Source organism: Hypanus sabinus, chromosome 11, assembly GCF_030144855.1.
Source record: "Hypanus sabinus isolate sHypSab1 chromosome 11, sHypSab1.hap1, whole genome shotgun sequence".
NCBI classification, from domain to species: Eukaryota; Metazoa; Chordata; class Chondrichthyes; order Myliobatiformes; family Dasyatidae; genus Hypanus; species Hypanus sabinus.
In genome coordinates, this window is record NC_082716.1 from 27,461,910 (window position 1) to 27,475,542 (window position 13,633).

Below are 13,633 nucleotides of genomic sequence, written 5' to 3' on the forward strand. Positions count from 1 at the left end.
ACTTACGTAGACAGCTACGCAGTAGCACCAAGGCAGCATAACAGACGTGTCAGTGGCTAAAACACGCATCACCTAATAGGTTACTTCTACTAAATGATGTGCTCTGTTTCTTCTTTTATGAGCTTATTTCTGCTTACCAATTTTGCAGAAAGATTTAATTAAGGTCTTCTTTCATCATTGATTAAAGAATTATTCTCTCACTTTGCCATTGTGTAAAACAAGCTTTGATTATTCTGAAAAAGGACTGCAACCAGATACAAGCAGTCCTTCCCTCTGCACACACAGAAAACAGAACTTCTGATGTAACATGCAGTAATAGTGCAAAATTGTCTTAAATCCCCATCATTTTCCCATGGAAATGAATCTCAGGGTTGTATTTGGTGACATACTTGCACTTTAATAATAAATGTACTCTGATTTTGAATTAAACACCTCTGATTATCAAATCATAGGGAAATGTTGCATCAATTTTCTTGATTTTCATTTAATTAGTTGGAAACCTGGACAAAAACAAGTTGAAGACTTTTTTTCCTGAAGTGGGAGGGTGAGGAGCCAGAGGTCGTGGTACATGTAGGTACCAATGACATAGGTAGGAAAGGGGAAGAGGTCCTGAAAGGAGACTATAGGGAGATAGGAAGGTAGTTGAGAAGAAGGACCACAAAGGTAGTAATCTCGGGATTACTGCCTGTGCCACGCGACAGTGAGAGTAGGAATGGAATGAGGTGGAGGATAAATGTGTGGCTGAGGGTTTGGAGCAGGGGGCAGGGATTCAAGTTTCTGGATCATTGGGACCTCTTTTGGGGCAGGTGTGACCTGTACAAAAAGGACGGGTTACACTTGAATCCTAGGGGGACCAATATCCTGGCAGGGAGATTTGCTAAGGCTACTTGGGGAAACGTTAAACTAGAATGGTTGGGGGGGGGGGTGGAATCAAATTGAAAAGACTAGGGGAGAGGAGGTTTAGTTCACAAATAGAGAAAGCTAGTAGACAGTGTGTGAGGGAGGATAGGCAGGTGATAGAGAGGGGAGCGCTCAGACCGAAGATGTAGCGGAGAAGGAAGAAAAGATAATAAAGTTGATCACATTGTTAGGGATAAACAGAGAGGAAGAGATGGAAAGTTTCTTAAATGCATTTATTTTAATGCTAGGAGCATTGAAAGAAAGGTGGATGAGCTTAGAGCATGGATTGATACCTGGAAATATGATGTTGTAGCTATTAGTGAAACATGGTTGCAGGAGGGGTGTGCTTGGCAACTAAATATTCCTGGATTTCATTGCTTTAGGTGTGATAGAATCGGAGGGGCAAGAGGAGGAGGTGTTGCATTGTTTGTCCGAGAAAATATTACAGCTGTGCTTTGGCAGGATAGATTAGAGGGCTCATCTAGGGAGAATATTTGGGTGGAATTCAGGAATGGGAAAGGTATAGTAACACTTATAGGGGTGTATTATAGACCACCCAATGGGGAGCGAGAATTGGAGGACCAAATTTGTAAGGAGATAGCAGATATTTGTAGTATAGTAAGCACAAGGTTGTGATTGTGGGAGATTTTAATTTTCCACACATAGACTGGGAAGCCCATTCTGTAAAAGAGCTGGATGGCTTGGAGTCTGTAAAATGTGTGCAGGATAGTTTTTTGCAACAATGCATAGAGGTACCAACTAGAGAAGGGGCAGTGTTGGATCTCCTGTTAGGGAATGAGATAGGTCAGGTGACGGAGGTATGTGTTGGGGAGCACTTCGGGTCCAGTGATCACAATACCATTAGTTTCAATATAATTATGGAGAAGGATAGGACTGCACCCAGGGTTGAGATTTTTGACTGGAGAAAGGCCAACTTTGAGGAGATGCGAAAGGACTTAGAAGGAGTAGATCGGGACAATTTGCTTTATGGGAAGGATGTAATAGAGAAATGGAGGTCATTTAAAGGTGAAATTTTGAGGGTACAGAATCTTTATGTTCCTGTTAGGTTGAAAGGAAAGGTTAAAAGTTTGAGTGCGCCATGGTTTTCAAGGGATATTGGAAACTTGGTTTGGAAAAAGAGGGCGATCTATAATCAATATAGGCAGAATGGAGTAAATGAGGTGCTCAAGGAATATAAAGAATGTAAAAAGAATCATAAGAAAGAAATTAGAAAAGCTAAAAGAAGATACGAGGTTGCTTTGACAAGTAAGGTGAAAATAAATCCGAAGGGTTTCTACAGTTATATTAATAGCAAAAGGATAGTGAGGGATAAAATTAGTCCCTTAGAGAATCAGAGTGGACAGCTATGTGTGGAGCCAAAAGAGATGGGGGAGATTTTGAACAATTTCTTTTCTTTGGTATTCACTAAGGATAAGGATATTGAATTGTGTAAGGTATGGGAAACAAGTAGGGAAGTTATGGAAACTATGACAATTAAAGAGGAGGAAGTACTGGCACTTTTAAGGAATATAAAAGTGGATAAATCTCCGGATCCTGACAGGATATTCCCTAGGACCTTGAGGGAAGTTGGTGTAGAAATAGCAGGGGCTCTGACAGAAATATTTCAAATGTCATTAGAAACGGGGATGGTGCTGGTAGATTGGTGTATTGCTCATGTGGTTCCATTGTTTAAAAATGGTTCAAAGAGTAAACCCAGCAATTACAGGCCTGTCAGTTTGATGTCAGTGGTGGGTAAATTAATGGAAAGTATTCTTAGAGATGGTATATATAATTATCCGGATAGACAGGGTCTGATTAGGAATAGTCAGCATGGATTTCTGTGTGGAAGGTCATGTTTGACAAATCTTATTGAATTTTTTGAAGAGGTTACGAGGAAAGTTGACAAGGGTAAAGCAGTGGACGTTGTCTATATGGACTTTAGTAAGGCCTTTGACAAGGTTCCGCATGGAAGGTTAGTTAGGAAGGTTCAATCATTTGGTATTAATATTGAAGTAGTAAAATGGATTCAACAGTGGCTAGATGGGAGATGCCAGAGAGTAGTGGTGGATAACTGTTTGTCAGGTTGGAGGTCGATGACTAGTGCTGTGCCTCAGGGATCTGTATTGGGTCCAGTGTTGTTTGTCATATACATTAATGATCTGGATGATGAGGTGGTAAATTGGATTAGTAAGTATTCAGATGATACTAAGGCAGAGAGATTCTTGATTAGTCAGGGCATGAATGAGAAGGCATGGGGCTGAGGGGGAAAATGGAATCAGCCATGATAAAATGGCAGATTCAATAGGCCAAATAGCCTAAATCTGCTCCTATATCTTATGGTCTTATGCTTATAATTTCATAGATTCCCACTGTTCTCAGAGAAGGTAACAAGCTTAACTCCATTTTTAAAAGGGGAAAAACCCAGACCAATGAGGTTGTCGTCAGCAGTTGGAAAAATACCTAGAATCTATTGTTAGGAAAGAGTTCAGCCCCTCATCAAGACTATCTAGTTCAATTAAAGTCAAAGTCAAGTTTACTATTATATGCATTAGTGCATGAAAAACTTAGATGCCTATGAGGCATTATGTAGTTAAACCATTTTTCCCAGTATGGAAATTACAATGGACATTTACAAAATGGAGAAGATAACAGCATCTGTTAATCATAAGCTGGACCTCCCTACTTTCCTTTTCCTTTTGCTTGTCTTTTCTTTCCACTCTTTTCTATAGGTGTATACCTCAGATAAATACTTTTTGGAGATTTGTGATATATATGATTATATGATATATATGTACAACGTCTGAAATACATCTTATGGAAATGTTTGTTTGATGATGAACTTCAATAAAAAAAATTACAAAAAAAACTTAGATGCATCACACACATTTAGCATCAAATAAGCAGCATTCGCAAGTAAAATGAAACATAAATTATACAAAAAACACAAAATGCTGGCAGAATAGTGTTCTGCCAGCATTTTGTGTTTTTTGTTTTTTATTTATTTCCAGCATCGGCAGATTCACTCGTGTTGCCCATAAATTATACACATTTTTTAACAATAAACATCACAATTAGGACAAAAAGTACAAATCTCATTATAGTGAAAAGTGGTCATAATGTTGCTATACCGGGGTAAGTGCTTAGGGTCGTGCAGGTAAGTTCAAAAACTGAGTAGTTAAAGGGAACTAACTGTTCTCGATCCTTCAGGAATATAATTCATTAATCTCAAATATACAAAATAAAATAAATAGGTTGGAATAGGCTTTTAGGATTCTTTGGGTCTGATCTACCATTTAGTAAAACCATGCTATCTTCACCAGTTTCAAAGCTCACCAATATTGTCCGATTGTCACAAAACAGACACAGGGGACTGCAGATGCTGGAATGTGAAGCAACAAGCAATGTGCTGGAGGAATGCATTCCAAACAATCTGCTCCATCTTGTCGCAGTCCACATATCAACAATTCCTTTCCTCCCACAGTTCTTCGAGAAGATTGTTTGTTGCATAACATAAAATATTTCATTTTATTCTCTGCTACACGCAAAGTCTATTTTTTTAATTCCCATGATGTCTATCCATTATATCCTTGTCAATGCAGATTCATCGACTGTTTGTTCCAATCGTGGGTCGAACAAGGGGTGTAAAGAAATGTGAAAATACAAGAACACATCTTCCTCGTTTATACAACTCTTCCTATCCATAATGCATGTTGCATATATCACACATCTATGTTGTAAATTTACATATTAGTATAAAATGTATTTAATTTAAATAAACATAAAGGAATACTGACCATTTGCAGCCTATTGAAAGCTAATGATTGTGTACCTGCAATAAAGCACTGCATAGAACACTTCAGATACTTGTGTTATTGGATGGAGATGTACGTTGTTTACAGAAACCTGTGAAGGAAAATGTGAAAAGCTAATGCACTTACTGAGGCACTTTATCCATCCATCATCTGTTACAACTCTATGTCTGATTAAATCTTGGCTGTTTGAGTGAACTAGAGCTCAATTACCTTGGTTCTAATGGAGGATGTGTAAAACATCTGCTGCTGGTGTTCCTTTTGAATTTAAAACTGGCAGAGGGTGTGAAGGTATAAATGAAGATGTTACCCAGCAGAGTGTTCAGCAGAATTAATGAGGTAGATTATGCACTCATGTCCATATAAATTCAAGGCATATGGCATGTTATTTTTATTAGTTAAGGCACTGAGTTCAAGAATCAGGAAGTTATGTTGCAGCTTTATAAAACTCTGATTAGGCCAAACCTGAATGATTGCTTGAAGAGGTTTACCAGGATGCTACATGTGCTTATCTGAGAGACTGGACAAACTTGAATTGTTTCCTCTGGAGCTGCACAGGCTGAATGGAGATTTGGTAGAAGTTTATAAAATTATGAGAGACGTAGGTAGACAGCCAGGATTGAAGTATCCAAAACCAGAGGACACACATTTAAGGTGAGAGGGTGAAAGTTTAAAGGAAATGTATGAGGGCATTTTTTTTTTACTCAGAGATTGGTGGACACCAGGTGTGGTGATCAAGGCAAAGACAATTGAATTGTTTATGAGGCCCTTAGAAATCAAAGTCAAAGTAAACTTATTATCAAAGTGGGTACACATCACCATGCACTACTTTGAGATTCATTTTTCTGCAGGCATTTACAGAAAAATAAAGAAATACAATAGGATTTATGAGGAACTATATATAAACAAAGACTGACTAACAACCAAAATGCAAAAAAGAGACCAATTTTACAAATAAGCAAGGAATTATATAATACTGAGAACATTATTTGTAGAGTCTTTGAAGATGAGACTGTAGGTTGTACAATCAGTTCAGAGTTGCGGTCCCTGCCATTTCAGGAGAGCGGCAGTTGTAAGATAATACATAATTGTTCCTGAAGCTGGTGGTTTGGGATCTGAGGCTCCTGTACCTCCTGCCCAATGGTAGTAGCTATGAATAAACAAAAAACAGAGGACCATGGACCAAGTGTAGGCAGAAGGCATCTTTGATGTCACCTAAGGATCACTTGCAGAAGACATTATTTTTGCTGACCAGGGATATAGGCTAGAGTAACAAATAGTTTGACCACATGTAGGAAAAGACATGTCGGGGATGAACTTTTTTACAGGTGGTGTCCAGGAACAGAATGGGCCATAGCCATTATTCATTGTGAATTTTTACTATCAAATGAAAAAAATTCACAGAATATGAGTGTTACTCATTTTTAAGATTCACGATAAGGTGAGACAGCAATAATTTTAGCAGTTTGAAACATCAGGTAAATCTTTCATCTCTTAATTACAGGCCTTCTCCTCCACGTCTGCTGCAAATTTACCAAATGTTGAGCCAGTTGAAACAAATCTGTGGTGTCACAGTGAGACAGACAATGTCACGTTCTGCTTCTGATGCTTCCCTTTGAGCTGTTTACTTAATATTTCCTTAAGAAAAGTTACCTGAATGTTATAACTTATTGCTGAGTGAATTAGGTACAAAACTACGGTGGTTATGGTTTAGTTACATAGAGATTTGGTGAGATCTGGGGAACACATCTTACAGAATTGAACTCCGAACTCTGGAAAGTCGGGAGCTGTAATGGAGTTGTGCTAACTGTTACACTACCTTGGTGCCCAGTTTGATCACATGGGAGTGAACACAAGGGTGATCTAGATCAAACTCAATCCAGGCCATTCTTTGTTGTTCTCTCCACAGACTGTTCTGAAGGGTATGTAAAAAAAGGAAACAAGATAGATGTTGAGGTAGCATTAGAAAATATCAACATCAAAGTGAAACCCACACATATTCTATAGGCATGTGAACAGGGTTATAGTAGGAATGGGGCTGAACAGAAACCAAAAGAAAAATCTACTGGGCAGATAACAAGAGAACACATGACCACAAGACACAGAAGCAGAATTAGGCCAAACGACCCATTGAGTCTCCTCCGCCATTCCATCATGGCTGATTTATTTTCCCTTTCAACCCCATACTCCTTCATTCTTCCATCATTTGATGCCCTTACTAATCAAGAACCTATCAATCTCCTTTAAATATACCCGATAACTTGGTCTCCTCTCGGGGCCAACCAAAGCTTGTTGTCTTTTTTTATAGTTGCAAGACAATGCTGGACTTTAAGAACTTCGGGTACTGCAGGTCTACCCCTTTGGCAGGAGAGCTGGACTGTCTTGCTGCCTGCTACAGGAAGGCGTTGAATCCATCAGAGGTGGTGTGCAAAGGCACTGGGCGGTGTAACACTGGGTGATTCTCTCAGGCATTTCTCCTGCGATCACAAGACCCCGTGTTGGATATTGATAATTAAGATTCCGCAGGCCCATTTCCCTTATTTGTTGGCAGGACATTTGGCGGGAGAGCTTTGTGGCCTCAGCTGAGGCGAGGACTAGGTCTCAAGCTGCAGGTTTACCTGCTGCTGCGGTCCATGAGAGGAGATGCCAGAGGCAGTGTAGCGCGGCATCCACTCTTGGTTGGGAGTTAGCCTCTCCTCTCGGTGTTGGCCTCTGGTGTTCAATCAGCAGAATGACAAGCTGGATTGCGTGTGTGTGTTTGTCTGTGGACTGCCAGGAACTGCACCATCCATTTGTGGGGCTCGGGCTATTTTTTTTTTTTTGCTTGAATGCATGTTTGCTTGCTATCTTGAATGTGCTGTGTGTGCATGTTTCGCAGCTTGTCCCAGAGGAACAGTGTTTCACTCGGCTATATTCATGTATGGTTGAATAATAATTAGACTGGTACTTGAGCTTCTAAAGGGACATTGCCCTTCTGAACAGAGCCCTCTGGTCCTAGATTCTCCAATATTTGAAACATACTCTCCACGTCTACTAGGTTTAGGCATTTAAAGTTCAAAGTTCAAAAGTAAATTTATTATTGAAGTACTCTATGTCACCATATACAACTCTCAGATTCAATTTCTTGCAGGCAGACTCAATAAAGCCATAATAGAATAACAACCATAATGGAATCAATGAAAGACTGCACCAACTTGGACATTTGGCCTGTGTGTAAAGGACAACAAACTACAAATACAAAACAGAAGAAATAATAATATTAATAATAATAATAATAATAATAATAATAAATAAGCAACAGCTACCCAGAACATGAGATGAAGAGTCTTTGAAAGTGTTTCAATCTGTTCAATGAGATACCCCTTTTTTCTTCTAAACTCCAGCAGGCACAGACACAGAGCTTTAATTCCATCAATGCTGCCTGACCTGCTGAGTTCTTCCAGTGTTTTGTATGTGTTGCTTTGGATTTCTTTTTGTGTTTATAATGCTTCCATTATCTTCTCAGCTAACTTTTTCAGAACCCTGGTTGTAGTCCATCAGATCCAGCTGAGTTATCTACCTTCAGACCTTTCAGCTTCACAAGCAACTTCTTAGTTATATCCACTACACTCACTTCTGTTACACTCTTAACTTTTTGGCATACTGCTGGTGTCTTCCTAATCCCAGAAATTCCAGCCATTGCTGCTCTGTCATCATCCCTCCTCTTTGTCCGGCTCCTCTCTTGTGCCTCAGTAGTTTCCTTTACACTTCTCCTATATTTATATCTCAATTTTAGCTTCTCCCTCTCAAACTGCAGAGTAAATTCTATTATATTATGATCACTGTTTCCTGAGGGTTCCTTTACCTTAAGCTCCATAATCAAATCTGGTAAATTACACAACACCCAATCCAGAATTGCCTTTCCCCTAATGGGCTCAAGCACAAGCTGCTCTAAAAAAATCCATCTCATAGGCATTCTGCAAATTCCTTCTCTGGGGATCCAGCACCAACCTGATTTTCCCAAACTGCCTGCATATTGAAATCCCTAATGACCATCATTAGGGATGGTCTAATGACCATCCCTTTCTACATGTCTTTTGTACCTCCCATTGTAACTTGTATCCTATATCCTGACTACTGTTCAGAGACCTGTATCTAACCCCCATCTGGATCTTTTTACCCTTGGAGTTTTTTAACTCTACCCACAAGGGTTCTACCTCTTCCAATCCTATGTCATTACAAAGTTCAAAATACATTTATTATCAAAGTATGTATGCTACATACAACCTTAAAGTTTATCATCTTACAGGTAGCCATAAAAACCCAGAGGACTGTTAAATGGCTAATTTTGTACCTTTATATAAGAAGGGAACAAGGGAAAATTCCTGGAAACTATAGACCGGTAAGTATCACATCAGTTGTAGGGAAATTACTGGAGAAAATTCTTAGGGGTAGGACATGTGAGCATTTGGAAACCCATGGCCTAATTAGGGAGAGCCAGCATGACCCTATGCGGGGCAAGTGATGTCTTACCAACTTGACTGAGTATTTGATAAGGTGATGAGAGAAGCTGATGAGGGTAGAGTAGTGGGCGTTATCTACAAGGATTTCAGTAGGGCTTTCAATAAAGTCCCTCGCAGGAGGCTAATCCAGAAGATTAGGATGCATGGGGTCCAGAACGAATTGGCTGTCTGGGCTCAGAACTGATTGTGGTCAAATCAGATGTCTGTAATTAGGTAGTGTTCTGCAGGGACCTGTGCTGTAACCTCTGCTGTTTCTGATTTATATAAATGAACTGGATGAAAATGTAGATGGATGGGTTAGTCAGTTTAGGAATGACACCAAGATTGGTGGAGTTGTGGATAGTGTAGAAGCCTGACAAAGAATACGGCACTATATAGATCATTTGCAGATATGGGCTGAAAAATGGCAGATGAAGTCTAACCCAGATAAATGTGAGGTGTTGCACCTCAGTAGAGACAATGAAAGGAGACAGTACACTGTTAAGGTCAAGACCCTACACAGTGTTGCTGAGCGGAGAGGTCTTCGGGTCCAAGTTTATAGCTCCTTGAAAGTGGCTACAGAGGTCAATAGGGTGGTTAAGAAGACTGTTGGAATGCTTGCTTTAACAGTTGAGGCATTGAGTTCAAAAGTCAAGAGGTTATGTTGCAACATTAAAGAACTCTGGCATACAGTTCTGGTTGCCCCAGTATAGGAAGGGTGTTGAAGCTTTGGAGAGGGTGCAGAAGAGGTTTACCAGGACGCTGCCTGGTTTAGAGGATACGTGCTATCATGAGATGCTGGATAAACTTGGGTTGTGTTCTCTGGAGCAGCCAGGGCTGAGAGGAGATCTGGTAGAGGTTTATATGATTATGAGAGACATAGATAGAGTGGACAGAGTGTATCTGTTTCCCAGGATGGAAATGTCTAATATCAGAGGAATTAGTTTTTGAGGGTTTTGTTTATCAGGTTCAGTATAGCATTGTGGGCTGAAGGGCCTATTCCTGTGCTGCAGTATTCAAAGTTCCAAAAACAGTAGTACCCATTTTTAAAAAGGTTGTTAAACAAACAACAGTCGGAACTAAAGTTCACAGAAGTGAGTCCGGAGCCACGAAGCCCGTTCATTGCTGCAGCAGGATAAGCAGCCCGTTAGTTGCAGGCCTGTTATGGGAAAGCAGGTTCACGGGTTTGGTAAGTGAAACAGAAGACACTGATTATGAATAAGCACGTTAGCCATTTATTTACCAACAAACAGCAAAACCTTCCACCAAACCTCTAAGTCAGGCAAGCACACATCTAAGCCACTCTAGGTTATGAAATCTCTGACACTGATTATTCAGCAACATGTCTAACTCAACAGGAACTTCCTTGGGTCTCCTCAAGTTACACAACTACAAAACAAACCATTCATTAAACAGATACTTAGCTAAGTGTGTGTGGGCCCTACTACATTTATTGACTGGCTACATTTACAGCCTGCGTGTCTCTGGCACATGTTATTCTTATACAACTGAGGCTCCCAGAACCAGACACCGGCAGCAGGGCGCACAAGGCAGCCAATGGGAAAGAGCTGCTGCATCCCTCGAATGAGCCAATCAATGACTGGCATGGCGGGAGCAACATTCGACCAGGAAGTAAACTAACACATTACAAGGCCACAGCTTCGGTTCAGCGCAGAGACGAGTAAACCTCACGGAGGAATGATCTGAAACCCGGCCTGTCCCTCGCCTCTGGACCCGACATCCCGACCTTTTCAATCTGGCCCTGCGCTTAAATTTACCAAACATCTGCTTGTTCCTCGTTCTCTGGCCCGCGCCTTATCACTTCAGTTCAACCTCAAGTTTCAAATTCAAAGTTAATTCATTATCAAAGTACAAATATTTCACCATTTACAAACTGAGATTCATTTTCTGATGGGTATACTCAATAAATCCCTAATAGAATAATAACCATAATAGAATCAATGAAAGCGCACCAACCAGGTGTTCAACCAGTGTGCAAAAGACAACAAACTGTGCAAATACAAGAAGAAAAAAAAATGAAATAAGGAATAAATATCAAGAGCATGAGATAACGAGTCCAGAGAAGCGAGTCCATAGGTTGTGGGAACGGTTCAGTGAAGTTATTCCCTTTGGTTCAAGAGCCTGATGTTTGAGGGATAATAACTGATCCTGAACCTAGTGGTGTGAGTTTGAGGCTTCTGTCACTTCCTCATGATCGCAACAGTGAGAAAAAAGCATATCCTGGGTGGTGGAGGACCCTGATGATGGATGATGCTTACCTGTAACAATGCTTCGTGTAGTTGTGCTCAGTGGTGGAAAGGGCTTTACCCAATATAGACTGGGCCGTAACCACTACTTTTTTTGTGGGATTTTTCCATTCAAGGGCATTGGTTTCTCCATACTAGGTTGTGATATAGCCAGTCAATAAATTGTCCACCACACATCTAAGAAGACTGTGAAAGTTTTAGATATCATGCTGAACCTTCATAAACACCTAAGGAGGTAGAGACGCTGCTGTGCTTTCTTCATAATTGCAGGGCCCATGGCTGGTCTCCTTACACCGAGCAATTTAAAGTTGCTGACCCTCTCCACCTCTGATCCTCCGATGAGGACTGGCTCATGGACCACCTCCAGAAGCCAATAAACAGCTCCTTAGCCTTGCTGCCATTGAGGGAGAGGTTGCTGTTGTGGCACCGCTCAGCCTGATTTTCAGCTCCCTTTTACACGCTGGTCCATTGTAGGCTAATGTAATTGGGAGAAATGTACATAATTCACAACCACCGATATTGAGTTGGTATTTCCTTTCAATAGGCTAGTCTGACATGATGATGTAGTTACATAAGGATTTTTAGCACGTTTTTGTGTTTAGGTTGTGGAGTTCAATAAAATGTGTTACCGGTTTCATTAAACATAAAATACCCCACTTTGTTTAATTTTGTGAAGACCTACATTGCTGACCCTGATGTTCTAAGACAATTCCAAAGTTATTGAGCATGTTGGCCAACACAGTCACTTTGAAACTGCCAGTTTTCAGAGCAAAATGCCATTACTTGGTTCATACAAGCTGAGGCCCAGTTTCCTCTGCGAGAAATCTCCGCCGATAACACCAAATTTTACTAAGTGGAAGCGTCACTTAGCAACTCCATGGCTGTGAGAGTGGTGAGTCTGCTTGAATGGCTGCCTGAACACAATAAATACCGATCGCTGAAAACTCACTTTTTAACACACTTTTGGTCTGAGTACAGTTGCTCTCCTTACCCGGTCTCGACAATCATAAGCCTTCGGAGCTAATTGACCACATGCAGCCTCTCCAGGGAAATCACCATCCTTGTTTTATCTTTAAAGAAAAGACTGATCAAGTTCACATAGCCCTCACTAATGCACCTGTGAAGAGCTAAATGGCTGATAGTCCACACTCAGGCATGCAGCGGTGCACCATCCTCCTTTCTCTACCTCGATTAGCCTGGTCTGCAAGGCCCTCAACTTAAGGATGCCTGCGGCTGCGAAACAGACAACACTGGGCCCGTGCTTTTACCGCTGTCACTTGGGTAGGGAAAGCGAGGAAGCGCCGACTGCCTTGCAGCTTCAACAGTGCCAACGCATTGGGACATCAGAGGTCTGTGAACACCAGGGTTTCCAGCTGCTTGGGTCATTTGCTGTTCATTATGGACACCCTTTCAGGGCAACACTTCCAGTGTGACATGGGTACTCAAATGAGTATGTTGCCAGCACCGCCTTATTGATAAGAAGGCACAGAGCAATGAAACCTCACTGGAGGTTGCAGGATCCAGATCTTCGGGAAACAATGGGTGACACTCTACTTCAGTACCCAATGTTACACATGGGACTTCGTCCTGGCTAAAGTGGCTAGACCTCCGCCCAATGCAGATTTCCTGTGTGCCCAAGGACTGTCAGTCAATCTTAAGAACTGCCAGCTTGTGGATCTCAAAATCCGCTCCCCCATTAAGTTCCCCACAATGACTCTGTCAAGTGCATGCGCCACTGCTTGTGGGTTTACATTACTGCTGGGCGAGTTCCCAGACATCGCCAGGTCCACATTCTCCATAACAGCCACAAAACATGGGTCCAGCACCACATTCCCACAACTGGCCCACCAGTCCTTGCCCGCATGTGTAGACTGAACCCAGAAAAGCTGGCAACCACGAAAGCCAAATACACCAACGTGGAAAGACTCGGAACTGTACACCAGTCAAATAGTCCCTGGACTTCACCCCCCATATGGTCCCTAAGTCCCATGGTGGTTGCTGCTCATGTGGTGATTACTGAAACAGGGCCGCCACCCCTGATTTTACCCAGTCCCACACATCCAGGACTTTGCAGCATGTTTAGCCAGGAAGTTAATTTTTTCCAAAGGGAGAGTAGCAACAGTACTGACTTTCCTCCATTTGTAGACAATTTCTCTGACTGTGGACTGATGAACAC